Here is an 8,746-nt window from a genome sequence, read left to right as displayed (position 1 = left end):
CCTGCAGTTCCCCCAGATGTTATTGGACTCCAACTCCCATCAGCCACAGCCAGCAGGGCCAGTGGTCAGGGATGATGGGAGTTGTAGTCCAGTTACAGCTGCAAGTTCTTGGGTCCTGGCCTAAAAGCATCAATTAAAGTGTCACTGACGACACTGCCTCTTTTCTCTCTGATTACCCCCATTTCTTATTTCTCCCTTTTTTATTCTCTTTATGAGTTCAAATATCAGCATTCAAAATCACACAGGGAGCCAACATGAGCTTGATGTAAAAAGTGAGGTTTGGATTTTGCTGCCCAAGTCCCCATGAGACTCTTGAGTCCCCTAAGTCCATGACTGGTCAGAGAAGAATGGATGAAGGCAAGACCCAGGGGAAAGCAAGGCAGATATTTATTTTTCTGTTGCAACAGAGTTTCCTCCCCTCCTTCCATGGAGGGAGATACCCTGAACAAAAGTGTGCAGGAACCTTTAAAGACTTTTGACATTGCCCAACCCCCTTAGCCAAAAACCACCCCAAAATTATCATACATCATAGGAGGCGGTCTACAGCAGAAATCCTGTCTGCCGGGATACCTGATAATGGTCGCTGATTGCGTTAGATGGGTAGCCTGGCCATTCTTTTGTAGTGGTTTATACTTTATTTCCTGAATTCAGGTCATAGGCTCACCCTATTCATACACAAATACACCCTTAAAACAGGATTTGTAAGCGAAAAGACAATGGGAAGTCTTTCCCTATTTGCCTCCCTTACTGCAGAGGAATATCTGAGGTCATTGGGAGAGTCAAAATGGCTTCAGGATTGCTCTTCCGTACTATTTCAGACACATGGTTTATATATTTAGATATGTGTGCATTTGTGAATATTATATATTTGAGAACTTAGAATTCTTATAGCAAGCTAAAAAGGCCCCTTGGTGCAGATGTCCACCTCTCATTACACATTGAGGTCTGTACATGCAGCCAGCGACAGACGAGACAGAAAGATGGTACTAAGGTGCTCCCCTCTTATGTAATGGTCTTGCAATATCTGGCAGCCAGGACAGGTGGCCTCACTCGAATGGCACTGATGGTCTGGCTTACTGTGAAAATTAGAATATTAAGGAGATGGGTGCATGAATGACAGCCTTCCAACAAACACGTTTGAGCTAAATATTTGGAGGGCTCCTGCAATTAATGGGTTGTTTGGTGTTCAAGTTTGGCCTAAACTTGAATGAATGAAATCCTTCCTCCTTTTTGCTCTAGCTCGTTATTCAACAAGTTACCTGAAACCAGAACAAGTAAAGTTAGGGCAAACCTGGGACACTGACATGTTGAATATAAAAAGAAATGAAGGGCTTGTAACACAAAGCAAAAGTAATCGGAAGTAGAAAGTGTTTGTATTATCTTGGTCTCTCTAATCTGATGTCTAAAATGTTGGACAAAATCTGGTGTGGGCTGTACCTTGCTAACAGCGTTCCTGTTATGTATTCAATTTATTTTAATTTTTTTAAGGTACACAAAAAAGAATTTTATATCATATTTTCCCTATATCAAAAGACATGAGTTTGAAAGAACATCAATTTCAGTCTTTGCTTCAGTGTTTTGGAGTGGAAGACCATAACATTACAGAACAATCCAACCATAATCCAGCAATGGATTTCTATATAAGCAGCTGTCGTTAGCACTCTAAGGATAGGTAGCTGAGGGTTAAACAATAACCAGGAAATCCGGCCTGCAAGCAAACTGCTTTCTATGAGATTGTCAGGTCACCGTGCAGTCTATGATCCCTAGCCATGCTTGACTGAGAATGCTGCTCCAAACTATGAGAGGAGAAAAGAGAGTGCCCTGCCAGGTTGCTCTGCAAAATTACCTCCTGACCTCACAGCTCAGAGTATCATTTCAGGCCTCCACCTACTTACCCAGAGCAGAAGTAAGCTGGCATTGTCATCAGCCCACATCTACTCCAAGCAGAGTGCTGGTGTGCGCCATTAAGTGTGAGCAGCAGCTTCAGGGACCAGTTTCTATGGAGGTGCCTCTGAAGCTACAGCTACCACTTGCCTGTAGGGGCAGGAGATAAGCTAACTTCCAGCTTCCGCACCCCCAAATCTGCAGACATCTTGGGGTTCATAGCTCAGTGGTAAAGCACACGTTTTGCATGCAGAAATCCCAGCTTCAATTCCTGGCATTTCAACTTTTTACAACAAAGATTAGAAAATATGGTAATTCAGGCCCTGCAAAACCCATTGCCAGTCAACAGTTGATAAGAGCAAGCCAACAACAACAACAACAACAACAACAATAATAATAATAATAATAAAGTTTTATTTATAACCTGCCCTCCCCAGCTAAAGCCGGGCTCAGAGCGGCTAACAACAGTAAAAATAACACAGTTTACATAAAATCATAAGCATTTAATTGAAATACATTCTAAAATCAATTCAGAGTCAAATTAATGGCAATCATTGGGCCAGAGTTCTATGAGGATTACAAAAGGAGGGGGTCAGGCTGTGCCTCAGCCAAAGGCCTGGTGGAACAGCTCCATCTTGCAGAACCCTGTGGAAAGATGTCAAGTCCCACAGGGCCCTAGTCTCTTGTGACAGAACGTTCCACCAGATCGGGGCCACGGCTGAAAAAGCCCTGGCTCTGGTTGAGGCCAGCCTAACCTCCCTGTGGCCCGGGACCTCCAAGATGTTTTTATTTGAAGATCGTAAGGTCCTCCATGGGACATACCAGGAGAGGCAGTCCTGTAGGTACGAGGGTCCTAGGCCGTATAGGGCTTTAAAGTGAAGCCTTAGATTAGCAGTACCCGGAGGTCCAGCGGTCCGCCAACCCCGTGGCCAGAGGGGAAAAACAATTCCAGAGACTTCTTGGTCAGAGAAAAGAGATTTATTGAGATCTGCGCAGAGGCAGCCAGTGGAGTCCTCTCCAAAGACTGGCTACGCCCAATTTCACATTTGCAAACTTTCTTATACCTTGAAAACACCCTTCCCTCCCCCAAGCTTCCCCAAAACCTTCTCCAATCAGCTGGCAAGTTTTAGCTTACTTCCTTATATGGCATATGGCTATCTAAACGCCCCTCCTTCCCTTGTTCGTGTGTTCTTCTCTTGCATTACTGCATCAGAGAGCATGTGCAGAGAGTACTGCAGTTTCTACTTAGCTGAGAGAAAAAACAGGAAATGGGCTTCCCTGCTAGCCAGCAGAAAGAGGAAGTAGCTCCCAGCTTGCAAAGCCGCTGCTCGCTGTCTGCTAGCCGGCAGAAAGAGGAAGTGGGCCTCTTCCCAATTCAGCAAAGCAGGATAATATGCAATTTTAACAGAGCAATTTAGAAAAGAATTTATCAGAGCAGAACAATTTACTTAAATATAAAATACAGGGAATACCTTCCCTGTCCCTTCATTCCCTCCTCTTCTTTTGGGACAACCTATCTCCTAGGTTCGTCCTGGTCTCTCGGGTTTATAATCCTGGGGAAGAGCAATAAGGGCCATGATTCTTTTTGCATCACACCTTGTAAGCATTGCACGAAGCAGGATATACAGAAGCAAAAAAAAAAAAAAAAAAAAGCAGAAGGATTAACAGCGGCCCTGCTAATAATACCACAATATGCCTGAGCCAACTGCCATGAGGCAGCCAGGAATATAACCAACCCCATAGATCACCTCCTGTAGTTTTCAGCGGGTTCCTGGCTATCATTGTTTCCATGTGATCAATGGTGACTGAAATATTATCTAGGACATATCTGTTTTATTGCTGAAGGGCCCACTGATACTCGTGCTCTATCAGCTGCCTTGCTTTTTGGGAGGTTGTGTCCCACCTCTCTGAGGAGGAGCCTATTATCTTAACCAATTTTCCCACCTGTCCTTGTGGATGCTTAATACTCTCATGATTTCCTCCCAACATACTGTATCCGAAAGGGGCTTCTCCCTCTACATATATTAACATATACCCACAGGAATATATATCCACCCTTGCAGAGGCCTGACACACGGAGTGACCATATCAAAGAGTTCTGGCCCCAATATCAAAAGTCCTGGCGGTGCCTCAGAATTTGCTGGAAAAAAAAAAAAGTCTCTACGTTGGGGACGCTGCCCGCGGGCGTCCCTCCCATCCACTTGTCCAGCAGGGCGGTTGTCTGGCGCTCTTCTGGAGATGGTTAGCTTCAGAGGATCATCAGGATTTGGTGTAACTGTCCAATCTAAAATAGCCTTCTTCACTTAAGTGTGGTGGACCCAAGGGGTGAGGTAACAGCAGTGGGCCTGGGTCCACCTGTTAAGAAAGAGAAAAAATCTCGGGAGAATTACTGCACATAATTATTAAACTGCACATTTTGACTAGCATGGGGGGTTATTGCAAAACTGAGTGGACAAAGGCTGGTCCATTGTCAGATCCTATTGACCTAGGTAGTCCATAGCGGGGAATGATCTCCCTAAGCAGGCACCTGGTTACTTCAAATGCCTTTTCAGTTCTGGTGGGCCAGGCTTCAACCCATTCTATATACGTGCAGATCACCACAAGCAGGTAACGGTATAGTCCACAGCGGGGCAATTCAGTGAAATCCACAACAAGGTCTTCCATGGGTGCAGTTCCACTATGCTGAATCCCCGGGGGAGCCAAGGGTCCGGTTCTAGGATTATTCTTTTGACACAGCAGGCATTTCCTGGAGATCTGGGCTGCCAGTTGATAAAGGTGGGCTATATAGAAGCACTGCTTCAGCTGTCTGGTTGTGGCATCTGGTCCCATGTAGGTGGACTCATGGTATCTCTGAGTAATCTGCTGAGAAAGGGACTCTGGAATCCATATTCTGTCATCATGAGTAAGGTACCATCCTTCTTTGGACATAGTCAGCCCCTGGGCATCTGCAGTGTCCCTCTCCTTTTGGTGTATATTGGCTTATCAGCGGTGTTCAAGATCCTTCCAGGGACCAGTGCTCCAATAACTGACGCGGGAGCTGGTTCCCGGGCTGCTTCCTTGGCCACCCTGTCTGCTAGTCGGTTTCCTCTGGCCACTTCTCCTAGTCCAGTTTTGTGTCCATAACAATGGATAACTGCCACTGCCTTGGGCTCCCATACAGCATCCAGAAAGTTCAATAAGGCTTGTGGGTGGGCCACCTGGTTTCCTCTGGAGGTAAGCAAACCTCTTTCCTTCCATAAGGCTCCATGGGCATGTAAAGTCAGAAAGGCATACTTAGAGTATAAATGTTTATCTTCTGTCCCTTTGCCAAGCACAAGGCTCTGGTGAACGCTGTTATTTATGCCAGCTGGGCCGACGTTCCAGGCGGGAGTGGCTGCGCTTCGATCACTTGGTCTTCCAAGGCTACCACTGCATAGCCTGCTTTTCGCTGTCCAGCCTTAACAAAGCTGCTTCCATCCACAAACCATGAAGGCCAGTGGGGGTTTGCTTCATCTTTGAGGTCAGGCCTGATAAAATATTCTTCAGTAGGGTGGCTACTGCCACAACTGCTCTCATGCACGGCGGTAAGCCTTGTTCTGTAGGCGTCAGGCGCTCAGATAGGTATGCCACTGGCTGTTGCCAGCTTCCCAATTTTTGGCACAAAACCCCTTTCGCCGTCCCTTGGTCCTCATCCACGAATAGAATAAAGGGTTTCTCAGGATTTGGGATGCCAAGCGCTGGGGCTTGCTGCAGTGCCCTCTTCAAATCCACGAAGGCTTGCTGTTGTTCTGTGCTTCAAACAAAGGGGTCTCTCTCAATTCCTCTGGTTGACTCATGTAGAGGCTTGGCAATGATGCTGTAATTAAATATCCATATCCTACAAAATCCTGCAGACCCCAGAAAGCCACAGAGTTCTCTGCAGTTCTTTGCCTCTGGTATCAGGATAATAGCCTGCTTCCTTTCTTCACTGGTAACAAAGGGGTCTTCCACTGTGATTGGCATTGCCTCAAGATCCTATGTTGGAGCAGTCGCTCTAGATGCACCCACACTCCTTCAGTCGCCCTTCATGGGATAGGATACTTATTTACTGCAACAGGATTGACAAATGGCTTGGGCTTCACAATTATTGGTGGGATATTCTTTGCCATTCCTAGGGGGTTCACTTGTTCCAGAATACTGGCGGGGATGGGTCCCTCCTCTTCTTTTACCATCATGAGGTGCCAGTACTCCCTCAGGGGTGCCTCCACAACCAGTTCCCCAAGTGACATAATGGACATTGTGGCTTCTCCCGATGGCTTTAAAAGTAATTTGGGCTTGCAACTTTACCAACAAATCTCTTCCTAATAATAGAATAGGGCATTCTCTCTTCCAGTGCCCTTCCTGTCGGCAGATGGCGCACTGATTCCGTCCGAGACGGCTTCGCCCTCCTCCCCGGGCACTTCCTCTTTCCTGAGGGGTGGGTGTGGTAGCCTGTAATGCCGTCAACTTCCTTGTTTGATACTTCTCCTTTTTTTTTTTTCCTCTGGGCTTCCTCATCTCTCTGATTGTAAGTGGTTTGAGCTAACTTCAACATCTATTCCAGCCCATGGCCGATGCACCCCTCATGCTTCTGGATTTTTTCTTTTGGCGAATATTGGACGCTGCCTGAGCTACAAAGGCAGCCTTTATAATGGGGCGTTGGCAATATCATCTGGGTTCTCCTCAAAGGTAGGGTTCTAATTTCTCCAATTGCACACATCAGCACTTGAAAAAGGCACATGTTGGACTGTATAAGTGCATGGTGGTGCTTCCCCACCCTGTCCTGGGGGGCTGGTGGGTCATACACTCTGCGTAGAGGCATCATTGCAGTCCCACCCTTTTTCTGTGCCTTATGGGACTTATGGAGGGACGCCCTGGTTTCTGCTTCTATCCATTTCTTCTGTGCCAACAAATGGGAACTAACATTCACTTCTTTCGCACAGGGTTGTACATACTGTTGCAATCTCAATGTCTGATACTGTGTCCACATTTTTTCCTTTCTTTGCTAACTCAATTAGTCCCTTCATAAACTCCTCATCATCCTCTTCCTCTTTGCTCTCTAATTCATCAACCTTGGAGGGTTCAGGCTGAGGGCCGGCTCCTCCCTGGTCTTGGGGCCCTGGGCCTGGGGGATTCGCTAGAGGGGCAGTTGGTGGAGCATAGGGTGGCGGCGGTTTAATGACTTCCCCCTCTTCTCCTTCCTCTCCTTCCGGCTCTGATATCACCGGGGGCTTTTCTGACTTCCCTGCCGGTCAGACTGCACAAATTGTATTTTGTGGGGCGTCGCCTCGGCAGGCTTTCAGCCACGGTGGATTCTTTTCTACATTGATTTTCCAGGTAGGAATATAAGGGATCTGGTCTGGGTGGACGTTCAAGATATTTTGATATAGTGGGTTGATTAGTTGCAAATTAAATCTGCCCTCCAAGGGCCAATTAGTTCCTTGGGTGGGCCAATCAACCTCACATCCTCTCTCTTCTCAATTTGAACCCAATCATCATGCTTCGTAGCTGCTTTCCAGTTGGTTAAAAAACATTTCAGAGGACTACGTTAGCTTGCCCCAGACCCCATTTTTCTTCAGATACTCCGCTCCTAACCGGGCTTAAGATCCTTTCACACACCAACCACTACAGGCTGTGACTTGGCGAACTCGCGTTGCTAAGAAATGCACAGCCCTGCAATCGCTCGGCCAAGGGGACGCTAAGCCCCGGCCCACACTTGACAATTCAGCCACTGGAGTATCTGACATGCAACACACAAAACACACCCCAATATAATTCCAACATGCAACACACAAAACACACCAAAATAATTTTCCCTCTGTTTCCCCTTTCCCCAACCTTACTGGCGGCACTCTACTGCCACCTCTGTTTCCCCTTTTCCCTTTTCCCGTCCCTGTCTGGCGGGGCGGCACCTTATTGCCACGGCCAGTTCCTTTGTTCCTTTTCTGGCGGCACTCTACTGCTCACAGCCAGACCCTTTATCCCTTTTCTGGCGGCACTCTACTGCTCACAGCCAGAGGAAGCTGATCGGGCTTCCTACCACGCCCTTTCCCTTGGGCTTACCTGTTCCGCTGCGGACCCCTCCTTCGGCCGTCCTCTTTTCTCTCCCGACTGGGTGTCTCGGCTCAGGCACAGCGTGGCGATCTCCCCCTACAAACTGGCAGGGTGCGCGCTGGAGATTGCGAGCGCTGGTCCCGGTTGCTCACCCGGTCGAGTCTGGCCCCTCGGTCCACCTTTCGTGGGGTGGGGACCCATCCCGGACGAGCCCCCAAAATGAAGCCTTAGATTAGCAGTACCCGGAGGTCCAGCGGTCCGCCAACCCCGTGGCCAGAGGGGAAAAACAATTCCAGAGACTTCTTGGTCAGAGAAAAGAGATTTATTGAGATCTGCGCAGAGGCAGCCAGTGGAGTCCTCTCCAAAGACTGGCTACGCCCAATTTCACATTTGCAAACTTTCTTATACCTTGAAAACACCCTTCCCTCCCCCAAGCTTCCCCAAAACCTTCTCCAATCAGCTGGCAAGTTTTAGCTTACTTCCTTATATGGCATATGGCTATCTAAACGCCCCTCCTTCCCTTGTTCGTGTGTTCTTCTCTTGCATTACTGCATCAGAGAGCATGTGCAGAGAGTACTGCAGTTTCTACTTAGCTGAGAGAAAAAACAGGAAATGGGCTTCCCTGCTAGCCAGCAGAAAGAGGAAGTAGCTCCCAGCTTGCAAAGCCGCTGCTCGCTGTCTGCTAGCCGGCAGAAAGAGGAAGTGGGCCTCTTCCCAATTCAGCAAAGCAGGATAATATGCAATTTTAACAGAGCAATTTAGAAAAGAATTTATCAGAGCAGAACAATTTACTTAAATATAAAATACAGGG

This window comes from Podarcis raffonei, chromosome 2, assembly GCF_027172205.1.
Source record: "Podarcis raffonei isolate rPodRaf1 chromosome 2, rPodRaf1.pri, whole genome shotgun sequence".
Classification (NCBI taxonomy): domain Eukaryota; kingdom Metazoa; phylum Chordata; class Lepidosauria; order Squamata; family Lacertidae; genus Podarcis; species Podarcis raffonei.
Note: the sequence above shows the minus strand (reverse complement) of the source record.